This window comes from Camelus ferus, chromosome 14 (assembly GCF_009834535.1).
Source record: "Camelus ferus isolate YT-003-E chromosome 14, BCGSAC_Cfer_1.0, whole genome shotgun sequence".
In the NCBI taxonomy this organism is placed as follows: domain Eukaryota; kingdom Metazoa; phylum Chordata; class Mammalia; order Artiodactyla; family Camelidae; genus Camelus; species Camelus ferus.
This window is the reverse complement of record NC_045709.1, coordinates 37655506-37667998: the sequence shown is the minus strand read 5'-3', so window position 1 is coordinate 37667998 and position 12493 is coordinate 37655506.

Genomic DNA, 12493 nt, shown 5'->3' with positions numbered 1-12493 from the left:
TGCTTGGGTTTATGAGACTTGAACAGGTTTTGTTTTACTTTATTTTTTAATTTATGGTTATCACTGATAATTTATTTTGTTACTCAAGAGCCATTGTTAAATGAAGGAAAACAGTTGTTAATAAACATTTAAAACAGTTGTGAATAAAGTTTAGTAATCAGAGCTCAAAATATATAGTTCATAAGTCGTGACACAGTATCCCCTCCTTTTCACTTTGAGTGTTTCCAGTGGAGATTTGTCACCATAGATTACAGAAAGCTAAGTGTATGCTGCAAACTCTAATGAAAGATCAAAACTTTTCTACTTTTCTTTCTCTGTCAGATAACGCTTTCTTAAAAATCTGCTTTTACGTTTTTTTCTTAAAGAAGATGAATGGTCTGTCCAGAGCTCACCGTCCCCCACTGCCTCCCTGCCAGAGGCACTTTGTTTCTTCCCTTAGGAAGGTGTATGAAGATGTTTATTTTTATTGACACGTGAAATAACAGTAGCCCCTGATTAGCTGAATGCCTCCTGTGCGTCAGGCCATTCACACTCATCACTGAGCCCGAGTGCAGTAACCAAGCTCCCCTTTAACTGAGTGTAAGGGAGAGTGAGTGATTCCCCATAGTCACCTAACTTCATTTTTCTACTTTACCCTCATGGTTTAATGAGCACTTATTAGATATTGTGTTACATTTTAGTGAGAACGAATGGCTATCCATAGTTAATTTTAGCTGTTGATTTTCACATTAAAACTAGAATTGTGCTGAAAGTCAGAAATGAGCTTGAATATTTCCGTGTGCACCTCAGCTCACTTCAGTATTTGAACCTTGGCTTTCAGCCAGACTGTGTTGCTAGCAGGGCAGACATAATCCGGGCAGAAGAGCTTGCTTTAGGAAAAATGTTCATGATCTCAAGTAAAGTAAGCCATGTCTGATGAAAATGGAAGGTACACATCTAAGGCCAGTGCTGGACATAAAGGAGACTAGAACTCATACAGCAACATACACATTGGCCCCTTCAGCATGTTTCACTTAGGAGGCTGTGCATATGCTCTGGAAATTCTCTGGAAATCTGGAATTATTTGTGAAACATTCACTTTAAAATAGCTTCAGTGGTGTCAGACCTTTGAGGTTTTTTGTTTTTGAGAAATGTTATGATGGCTAATCAACTTGAGACCAGATCTGAAGAGATAATACCAATGTTTGTTCCAGCATGTATTTGTGAATTGAGACTAAAATAATGAGATTGGTTTTCCTACGAGATCTGAAAACGAGCGTGTGCTAGCTTGAACTCGTGCCGTAGCTCTCTAGTACTGCTGCTTCCACACTGGGGTGCCTTCTCTGCACAACTCCAGGGCCTCGTGCACACTGTGCTCTAGGAGTGACAGTTACGTAGAGTACCAGGAGGCCTGGAGTTGTGGAAGGAGTGGTCCTGCCCACTACAGCCCAGTCTCCCTAGAGCAAAGGGAGATCAGCTGATTGATGGAGTTCTTTGTGCTAAACCTTACCACCTTTTTTCTTACGGTTTAAAATCAATTTAAAATAGAGTTTAAAAATGTAAATCAGATCGGATATTATTTAAAATTCTCCATTTGCTTCCCAGTGCACTTAGAAAAAAGTGATCCATGCTTATTACTCTGTTCTACAAGGCCCCACTGTGGTCTGGTCCCTTCCTCTATCTCTGAGCTCATTTCATATCACTCTCCCTCCCACCATATCTCAGCCTCATCATCCAAAAATACCTCATTTATATCACTGCCTCAGAGCCTTTGCACTAGCTGTTTCTTCTGTCTGGAATGTTCTCTTCCAAATCTTAGCATGTTGCATGGTTGAATCCTCTTCCTTCAGGTTCTCAGCTCAAGTATCTTTCAGAGACCTCTGACCATCTGTGGTGGATTTGTATGGTAGCTAAACTGGAAATGTGCTCCTCAGAATCATCCCTGCATAATTCCAGAATAGCATGGATCACAAGAGACGTTTGGTGTGAGATTTAGTGGACCAAAGTGAAGTAGCCAGATCCAGATACTTGTTATGATTGAAAGGTCCAAGGAAGGCACACACTGTTGCTGCTCACCCACATTATTGCTTGCCTACTAGCTCATCTTGGTCTGTGGGCCAACAGCCAGGCCCAGGAACACCAGCTCCCGCTGGGTCACCTCCTTCAGCTTCTCAGACTCCTGGGCCAGATGTGTATGTTACTCTGTGACAAAGGGTGCCAGGTTCTGCAGGACATCCCCGCCATGAAGGTTGGAGGCTTGAAGGCATGAGAGACTGACCTGGGTTCCAGTCCATCCTCATGAGTTCCACCCAGTTCCCATGGATTCTGCTTCCCATGGATGGGATCCTGGCAGGTCCCAGAGTGTCCGTGCTTTCCCCACTTCACATCCATTTTCTCTTCTCACTTGCCAGACACAAAAGAAATAGCCTCCTATAATCCTTATAATAAATTACTTATTTTATATATTAAAGATGGAGAGTGTGTGTGTGTGTGTGAGTGTGTGTGTGTGTTATGTCCCAGTGATTCTCCCTTTCTGATCAGACCCTACAGACACACCATCCTGTCTAATTCTGCTCCCCATCCTGATCACTATTACACTGACTGCTTTTCTCTTTGTGGTACTTACTGCTTTATCTTTGCCTGTTGCCTCTCTCCCCAGTTAGACTGTAAATTCTGGGGGAGTTTGGCTATTGTCTGTATTGTTCATTGCTGCATCCCTAGCTCTTAGAACATTGTCTGGTGCATACTAGATGCTCAAAAATACTTTTAAATGAATGGATGAAAGCAATTCTAAAATTAAATACTTAAACTTCCTATATAGTGACTTCAATAATACCTATTAAATCATGTGGAACTGTGAATGTGTAAAAATCTTGAGTAGTCAAGAAGATGTTAATAAAGTCTAATCTCTAAAACTCATTAATTATAAGAGGATTCCTCAAGTTGCCAAAGAGGCAGCTTTATTTTATATAGACTGTAGTAGGACTATGTGACTGCCACCTTGCCCTTCACAACTAAAAGCACCAATTTTAAAGACACTTGCGTCAGCTAGAAGAAGGAATGTTGACAGTAGTCAGAAGCAGCCAGGAGAATACAGAAAAACTAAGAGTGACACTAACACTCAAATCACAGCAACCTGGGGTCATTGGTGCATCAATAGACACTTAGAGCTTTATTGTTCAATATATTGTTCAATATGACAGTAGCCCTCATAATCAAAAATTAAATTATAAATTATGTTCAGTATGCTCAGAGAAATGTTCAAATACATTGTTACTGTTTTATTTTTGTTAGATTGGTAATGTATGTCCATTGTACAAAAATTAGAAGGTTGAAAAGGGTAAAAAAGTCAGTCCTCCCAGCCACACATTTCTCTTCCAAGGATTCAACCTTTGTTACCGGCTTCTTGTGTATTTTTCTAGAGATGGCCTCATGTAAAAAATAAACATATGTGAAACACAGATTAGAGCATACCATACAGGTTGTTTTGTGCATTCAGCAGTTTATTCTGTATTCCTACCTACTGAGTTGCCCCATTTTTTCATCAGTTGCTTAGAACTCCATTATATGAATGTATCTTAATTTTTTAAAGTAGTCCTCTGTTACCGGACATTGTTCTTTTTCAGCCTTCGCTATTGTAGGTAGCCACTAAACACTTGGAATAAAAACTTTGCTGACCCTCTTCCCCTCTCCCAGCCCCTTCCTGTCTCCTCATTGCACTTTCCAGTTTCTAAATCATTAAAATTTCCAGAGTGATAGAGTTGTCTTTGTTATTCATGGTGGAACCTGATAGTTTATGCTAATGAGATGACTCAGGATGAGGGCTGACCACACCAGAAAGACCAAATATTTGATTAGAGGTTTGGGGCTTTGAGTCACAGTGGTGACTCAGCCTGACCTCTGGGGAGGGAAAAGGGGATGGGGATTAAAGTCAACCTTGTGGTCAATGCACCAAATCCATCATGCCATTGTAATGAAACCCCAACAAAAACTCTGCACACTGAAGCTCCTGTGAGCTTATAGATTCTTTTAAAATACAGGTTGAATTATAAGTATTTTTTTAATGGCCACTGTGTTCCACCTCACAGGAAGAAAAGCCTTTCTCTTGGAAATTGTTTAAATCCTCCATATTTTCTTCCAGCAGCCTTGTGTTTTTTGTTGTTGTTGTTGTTGTTGTTTTTTATGTTTAAAGTTTTGATCCACCTGGAATTTATTTTGCTGTTAAGTATGAACTAGAGATACAACTTAATTTTTTTTCAGATGGTTGTCCACTTATTGCAACATCATATATTGTATAATCCACCTATTCTTTATTGATTTGTTGCTAATCTATTTTGGGGCTTTTAAGCCTTTTCTATAAACTGTTGATTCATGATCTAGTACCATACTGTTTTAATTATTGTAGCTTTAAAATAACTGATAGGAATAGTTTCCTGTTAGTACTCTCCTTCATAATTTTTATATCATTCTTGCCAATTTTTTCATTTGAGCTTTAGAATCAGTTTTTTTTCCTGATTTTTCAAAAGAAAAACAAATCCTGTTTACTGTTTTTAGTGGGATGAATTAAATTTCCATATCAACTTAGGGAGATTTGACTTCCTTAACATGTTGGATGTTAATTTCACAGATGGTAGCTCGTCCTTTTGGCTCCTTAGCCAAGCATGTCATCAACTGTCTGAACTGTGGTTGCTTCCATAGTGATCCAAGAAACTGGTATGAAATACCTTTCTATTTCTTTAATATGAGCTTGTGTTTGTCAATCACTTTTTAAAGATTTCTTTATTTAGAACTTGCACATTTCTTGATACCTCTGGATATTTTTATTGTTTTCTTTCATTATATCCTGCACATGGCTGTTGTTTTACATATGAAGACTGTTGGTTTCTGTATTTTAATTTGCTCTCACTGACTAACTGAAATCTCCTAACAGTTGTAATAACTTTCTAGTTGATTCTCTTGTACTTTGTAGATAAACAATCATGTCATCTGCATATAATGGTCATTTTAATTCTCTTCTTTCCCTTTCTTACCTCTCATTTTTATTCCTTATTGCTAGTATCTCTGAAACAATGTTAGTTTTTGTAACGTGGTGGTAAGAGTTCTACATTCCACATGAAGTGGTTCCAAGTAGACTTTGAAAAATTAAATAGATTTACTGCAATCCCTAGAGGAAAAACTAAGGAAAAAAAAAACAACTATACAAACATTTTGTCAAAAATACAATAGGAAAATTAAAATAAAATAATAAAAAAAAATTCAAATAACCCAACAAAAGAGAAGGCAGGGGAATTAAAAACAGAGAAAAACAGAAAACAAGCAAAAAACAAAATGATGACCCAAATCCAAACACATCAATAATCATGTTAAATGTAAGTGTTCTGCATACATCAGCGAATAGACAAGAGATTGTCAGAATAGATTTTTTAATGTTGCAGTTATATGCTGTCTGTAAGAAACTCACTTCAAATATAATGATATAGGTAGCTTAAAGTAAAATCATGGGTAAGATATACACATGCAAATAGCAATGAACTGAAAGCTGGAATGACTGTATTAATATCAAAGTAGACTTTAGAGTAATGAAAACTACCAGAGATAAAGAAAAGATGAAAAGATAAAAGGGTCAATTCACTAAGACAACATTGCAATCCTAAATGTTTACATCAAACAATAGATCTTCAAAATACATACATCAAAATATGGCAGGACTGAAAGGAGAAATAGGCAAACTCATAATTATAGTTGGAGACTTCAACACTCTTCTCTCAGTGAAGATCAGGAGAACTAGTGAAAAATCAGCTAGGATATAGAACTGAACACCACCACCTATTAAACCATATCCAGTTGACATTTATAGATCACTCAAACCAACAGCAGAAGAATATACATTCTTTTCAGGTGCATATGGAGCATTCATTAAGATAGACCATACCTTGTGTCATAAGCCATAAATCTGAAAGAACTGAGATTATATAAAATACTCTCTCTGATCATAATCAAGAACAGAAAGATAACTGGAAAATCTACAAACCCTTGAAAACTAAACACTTTTTAAATGAACCATGGCTTTGCAAATATATTTTGATTTAATGGAAAATGAAAATACAGCATATGAAAATTTGTGGGAGGAAGCAAAAATATTTCTTAGAAGGAAATTTATAGCATCAAATGCTTGTATAGACAAGAAGAAAAGTTCCAAGTCAGTAATCTCAGCTTCCAACTGAAGAAAATAAAAAAGAAGTGAAAAATAACCTCAAAGTTATCAGAAGGAAGGAAATAAGATAACAACAGATATCAATGAACTTGATCACAGAAAAACCATGGAGAAAATCAATAAAACCAAATTGGTTCTTTGAAACAAATCAATAAAATTGATAAAGCCTCTAACAAAATTGACAAAGAAAACAAAGATAAGGCACAAATTACTGTTACCAGGAATAAAAGAGGAGATAACAGACTCTGACAGGATAACAAGGAAATGCTGCAAAACCAAGCCAAAAACAAAACCTCTACTAACATAAATATGACAATTTAGATTAAATAATCATTTCCTGAAAACTGAATATAAAGAATTATGAAGAGTCTGAGATTTTACCCTACTTACTCACTAACTAGTTAAACTTTTACTGCTTCATTGAGGCTGCAGGGCACATGAGACTCATGGGTCAGAGAAAAAGGACTTTATTACAGCAAGCATAGCACAGCAAGCATCATGAGATTCAGGTTGTTTTGCATTGGTTACACATACCTCCTAAGCCCATGGGGGCAATGCTAGGGGGACTAGATGTTACACATACAATGGATTTGTGTAACCCCTAAGGAACTCTGAACTTAGGGATTTCCCCCTTTTATATCTGGCTCTGTGTTGAGAGGGAGAAGTTAGCTCATTTTGCTCACTGCAAACACAATCCTGAGAAAGGGCCCCAATAAGGAGTAGTTGGAGCCTTGCATTCTTCACATACCAGCAAAGGCACGCAGGGGTTCACAGGGCCCAGGATGGATTACCTCTTCCAATACCACAAACCACCAAAGCCCAGTCAAGGTGAATTAAATATACAAAATAGTCCTATAATGACTAAGGAGTTCTTGTTTAAAAGCCTTCTGAAATAGTAATCTCAAGGTCCAGATAGTTTTACTGGTGAATTCTACCATGCATTTTTTAAAACATTTTTTCATTGAGTTATAGTCATTTTTCTACCATACATTTAAAGATGAAATAGTGCCAATTCTACACAGTCTCTTCCAGAGAAATGTAAGTGGAAGAGAGAGAAAGGTGCAAAGGCATTTCAGTTGAGAAATGAATGTTTTTCCAACAAGCAATGTTAGAACTATCAGACATCCATGTGCAAAATAAATGAACCTCAACATAAACCTCATGCCTTATACAAAAGTCAATGCAAAATGAATCATTGACTTAGATGTAAAACATAAAACTACAAAACTTTTAGAATACATAGGATGAAATCTCTGTGACTCAAGGTTAGACAAAGAGTTCTTACACACCAGAAGCACAATCTACAGAAGAAAATTTTGATAAATTTGCCTTCATTAGAATTTAAAACTTTCGCTCTGCAAAAAAAGACTTTTTAAAAAGATCTGTTTATTCTTCTTTTTTTTTTTTATCTTTTTTTGAGGAGAGTGGTAGTTAGATTTATTTATTTATTTTTAATGGAGATACTGGGGATTGAACCCAGGGTCTCGTGCATGCTAGGCACACACTCTACCACTGAGTTATATCCTTTCCCCCTGCAAAAGAGAATCTTAAGAGAATGAATAGATAAGCTACAGTCTGGGAGAAAATATTTGTAAGTCGCATATCCAATTAAGGGCTCTAATTTTTTTTAAAAAAAAAAGTGAAAAGAGCTCTTAAAACCCGACAGTGAGAAGACACAGCAATTAAAAAATGGACCAAAGTCTTGAACAGGCACTTCACCAAACAGAATATACAGACGACAAATTAGCACATGAGGAGATGTTCAACATAATTAGCTATTAGGGAAATGTAAATTAAAATCATGGTGAGATACCATTACATACCTATTAGAATGCTAAAAAAAAATACTGAAAATCCTAAGTCCTACCAGGGATGTGGAGCACCTGGAACTCCCTTCTATTGCTGGTAAGAATGTAAAATGGCACAGCTGTTCTGGAAAAGCAGTTTCACAGTTGCTTATAATGTTAAATAAGTCACCGTATGACACAGCAATCCCACCTCTGGGTATTAACCCGAGAGAAGTGAAAACTTGTGTTCACACAAAAATCTACACAAATGTTTATAGAAGCTCTATTCACAACCATATAAAAAAAAAATAAGAAACAGCCCACATGTCCTAGATTAATGAAGTGTGACATATCCATGCAAAGGAATACTGTCAGAAATAAAAAGAAGCAAACCGTTGATTCATACAACTTAGGTGAGTCTCAAAGTCATTATGCTGAATTGAAAAAGCCATTCTTGAAAAGTTATATACTGTATAAGTCCAGCTCGATGACATTCTCAAGTAAACAAAAACTACAGTGATGGAGGAAGGACCAGTGGTTGCCAGGAGTTACAGATGGGAGAAGGACATGACTATGAAGCTATAACACCAAGCAGTTTGGGGAGGGTAATGAAGCTTTTCTGTATCCTGATTGTGGTTGTTGTGACATCAATCTATACATGTGTCAAAATTCCAAGAGCTGTACACTGAAAAAGTCAATTCTACTGTGTCATAATTTAAAGAATAAAATAATTTTTAAATGAATATTGGATGTTTTCTAGTGCCTTTCAGCATCCAAGAATATGATGATAATGATTTTTCTCTTTTGTTCTAAGAAATAGTGAGGAGTAGTAACAATTTCTTGATGCAGAACCACCGTTCAATACATTTTTGGAAGTCTTACCATCCCAAACTGATGAGGTTTTTAAAAAACTGGGATAGTTAATAAGGTGTGAACTTTCGTGGTTTGAAGAGTGAAAATATTCAGATTCTCTCACTTCCTCGAGGATGTCTTTGAAAGATGAGTCATATGTGTTTTTTCTAAAAAGTGCATTTAAAATCAGTTGTATTATTTTGAATTTTTGCTTTATGCGTCACTTACTATTTCAGGTTTTTTTGCCTTTAGATGCTTTAGTACATAGCATGTTAGGTGTAAAACATGCCCAAATCGTTCATATTTAGGAGGTTTTATTATATATTGGAAAGAGCAGGGACTTTTTGGCGAGACTGATTTCAAGCCCTGGCTCTGCCATTTCTCAGTGATTTTCTCTTGTGTCATTTGGTTTTGGAGCAAACAGTGATTGCTTTAACGTGGAGCAGAGGTCTTACAGTAGAATGAGCAGCATCCAGATGTGAGAGATGGCTTCTAATATTACTAGCGCATGGGATTGGTGTAAAGATTATGTATGGTATGGTATGCCTACTCAGTGCAATGTTCTTTATGGACCTGAAGGTTGTGTGCAAAACTTTCAGTGAACCTGAGGTTCTTCCCAATGTATTCATTCATAGAGATAATATTTAAATGTCCATGAGATGAAAGGTGTTTGTTTTAAATAATCGTACATATGTGGTTAGAACAGAAAGTAGGTGTAATTGGAGTATATTCAAGATTCTGTCTAATCCACACATGACTACATTCCAACATACACCCACACAAAACAAACTGTTACATCTCTTGCCTAGCCTGTGAGCCTTATAGATCTTTCAGAAGATTAGTTTTGACTTACCCAGAAGTTAGAGTGTTGGTAAAAGGTGGGTTTTTTCTTTAAGGGTGGAGGATTGTCAAAGTGGAAAGTGGCTTCTTCTCAGATACCCCAATTTCTATGACCCAAGTTCCTCATCAGATTAGCAAACTACAATGTTCCTTTTGTAAAGACATCAGGTTCTATAGAAATAAATGACATTAGATAGGTTGTTAAGGTTTAATATTTCCAAACTAACAATCCTTTTAAGCCCCTGTAAATTGTATCTTTCATTGTTCCTCAAAGCACATGGAGAGGTTCATAAGCTTAACTTGAGAATTCACGATGGAAAGCATTCCAGATGTAGTAAAGTCAGGTTTTAAGCACAAGAGCAAAAAGCACTATCTAGATTTCTAGGTCATGGATCTCTCACCTTTTTACATATAAATTCCTTTACAGAGAGCACCCTTCCCCTGCCTGCTCTCCAGCTTCCAGGAACCCATCTCTCTCACCTGGCCACCCTCACTCTCGCCAGTGGGACCCCTCCACTGGGCTGAAGGAATCCCTATTTTCTCTGAACCAGATGTTTTCCCCCAGGGCTCTGCTTTAAGTCGGTAAGGCAATATTTCCTGCCTTTTGTCTTCTTATTTTTCATACTTCTACTCTTCATCATAATGTTGTTTTGGTGTTTCTGGTTCTTCATGGTACACCACTGTCAGCTCAAGCTCACGCTATGAGTTTCAACAGCTGTGACATGTCTAAACTGCATTATCTTGAAAGTGTTGGCACTAGCGAAAAATAGAAAAGGAGCCAAATGAATAAAACAAAACATTTCAAAGGGTTCCTATGGCTACACCCTGAAACAGGGAAGTACACATGGGGTTGCGTTGACTCATTCCGCCCGTAATCGCCTCTCCTGTCCCTGCTGCATCACTTGTGTACACACTGTGTCGTACGTGCTCGAGGAGAGTTGGAACATCTGATGATTGCGATCACATCGCCAAAGGTGTGCCTTTTTGCCTATAAAACCCATTCTTAAATGGGTTATTGTGTTGGAAGTATTTATTACAATCTTTAGAGATAAAATATGAATACTGTACAAGGGGTGTGGAAACCAAGGTACAAAATGGTATGTTTTATGTAAAGGAGTAATCAGAAAATAATGAGTATGCATTCTAATAAGGGTAAAGTCACTGCAGCAGATTGAAAAGACTTACTTTTATTGCGGGTTGAACCTGTGCAGAGCTGGACTCGGGCAGTCATAAAGCGGCGTTATGTTCCTTTGCATCTGATTTTATGAGATCTTTATGTGTCATTGTGACTCTCCTCTTTATGTTTTTGTATTTTAGTTTTAATCCATTTGCTTAGATTTTGATTTTTTTTAATGAGGTAAAGCTTCAGGGTATAAATGTAAACGCTACTGTATTGCCAGCCCCTGAGTTATGAATGGCGGGGGAGGAGTCAGGAATGGAGGAATATATTCTGAAGTGAAGATCAGCTTATTTTTCATTTAAAAAGGAAATGCTTTTTTATCTCCATATATGTAGTGGCATTTTTTTCTGGGTGATTTACCTATACCTGACCTTTTTTATTTAGTTCTTCATCTTTTCCTTTATAATTTCAAAGGGCTTTGCTTATAATGCATGTTGGAAATATTTTTCCTAGTTTGTGATTTGCTTTTCCATTCTGTTTGTGATTCTTTTGGCTCTCAGATATTTAAAGTTTTCATGTAGTTAAATATATGAATGTTTTCCTATGGTGTTTCTGCTCTTAGTGTTCTCTAGTATCCTAAAATTATGTGTACAGTTATATTTTTATTCACTAATTCCACGGTTTCTTTTTTTTTTTTTACAAGCAAATTTTAATCTATTTGGAATTTATCTGGATGTAAAACAATAGTTCTCCTCCAGAACCATGCATGAAAATTACATGAGAAAAAAAATCTGTGTGTATAAATGCCATCCCAGACTAATTCATTTAGAACCTCTGAGGGTGGGGTCTGGCCATATTTATTTTTCTTAGAATTTCTGCAAGTGATTTGTGATGTGCAACCAAAGTCAAGAACCATTGTTTAAAGAGTTGAGTATGGATCTAATATTTTGTTTTTCCGAATTGTTCCAATCTATCTCACAAAGATGTTTTTGAAGAATATTTGCTGATATGAAAATGGTCATGATACAATAAGCATAAGTGAAAAAAATTGCCATAAACTTTATGTGTGTGTGTATATACCAGTACTCTCTGACTCCAACTTTACACTGATGTACGTAGCACTATACAAAAGACTGAAAGATACATTCAGATCTTAAGGGTGACTATCTCAGGATGGTGGGATTTAAATTTTCTCATTTATCCTTTTTTGTATTTTCCAAATTCTCTACAAGGGATACATACTACTCTTTATAATAAGAAAAATTAGTTACAGAATAACTTTAATTTTGAAAAAGATTAATTTCTAGTCATTATTTTCTAACAGTATGTAGAAGAGTACGGGAAGTGTTTCAGTTGTGCTAATTTTGTTAGATTAAGTCTGTGGCTTGGGAAGGTGGCTTATCAGATGAGGACGTTCCACTTAAATCCATAAGTTTTACAGTCTACTGCTCATATTTTTATAAACAAATACATGTTTATTTTATAGACATATATTAACTTAAGTTATAACTGATTTTAAATTTATTAAATGTTTGCTTTTTAATATTAATTTATCTCTGAGAATAAAATACAGTTTGGGGAAGACCAATAAAAAGACTCTACGTAGTTCAGCATTTGATTTCTTGGGCCAATGAGGAAATCATTGTGGCCAGTATGGTTTTATCCTAGCTTGTTTTATAACATTTCTTCATTTTGCAGAAG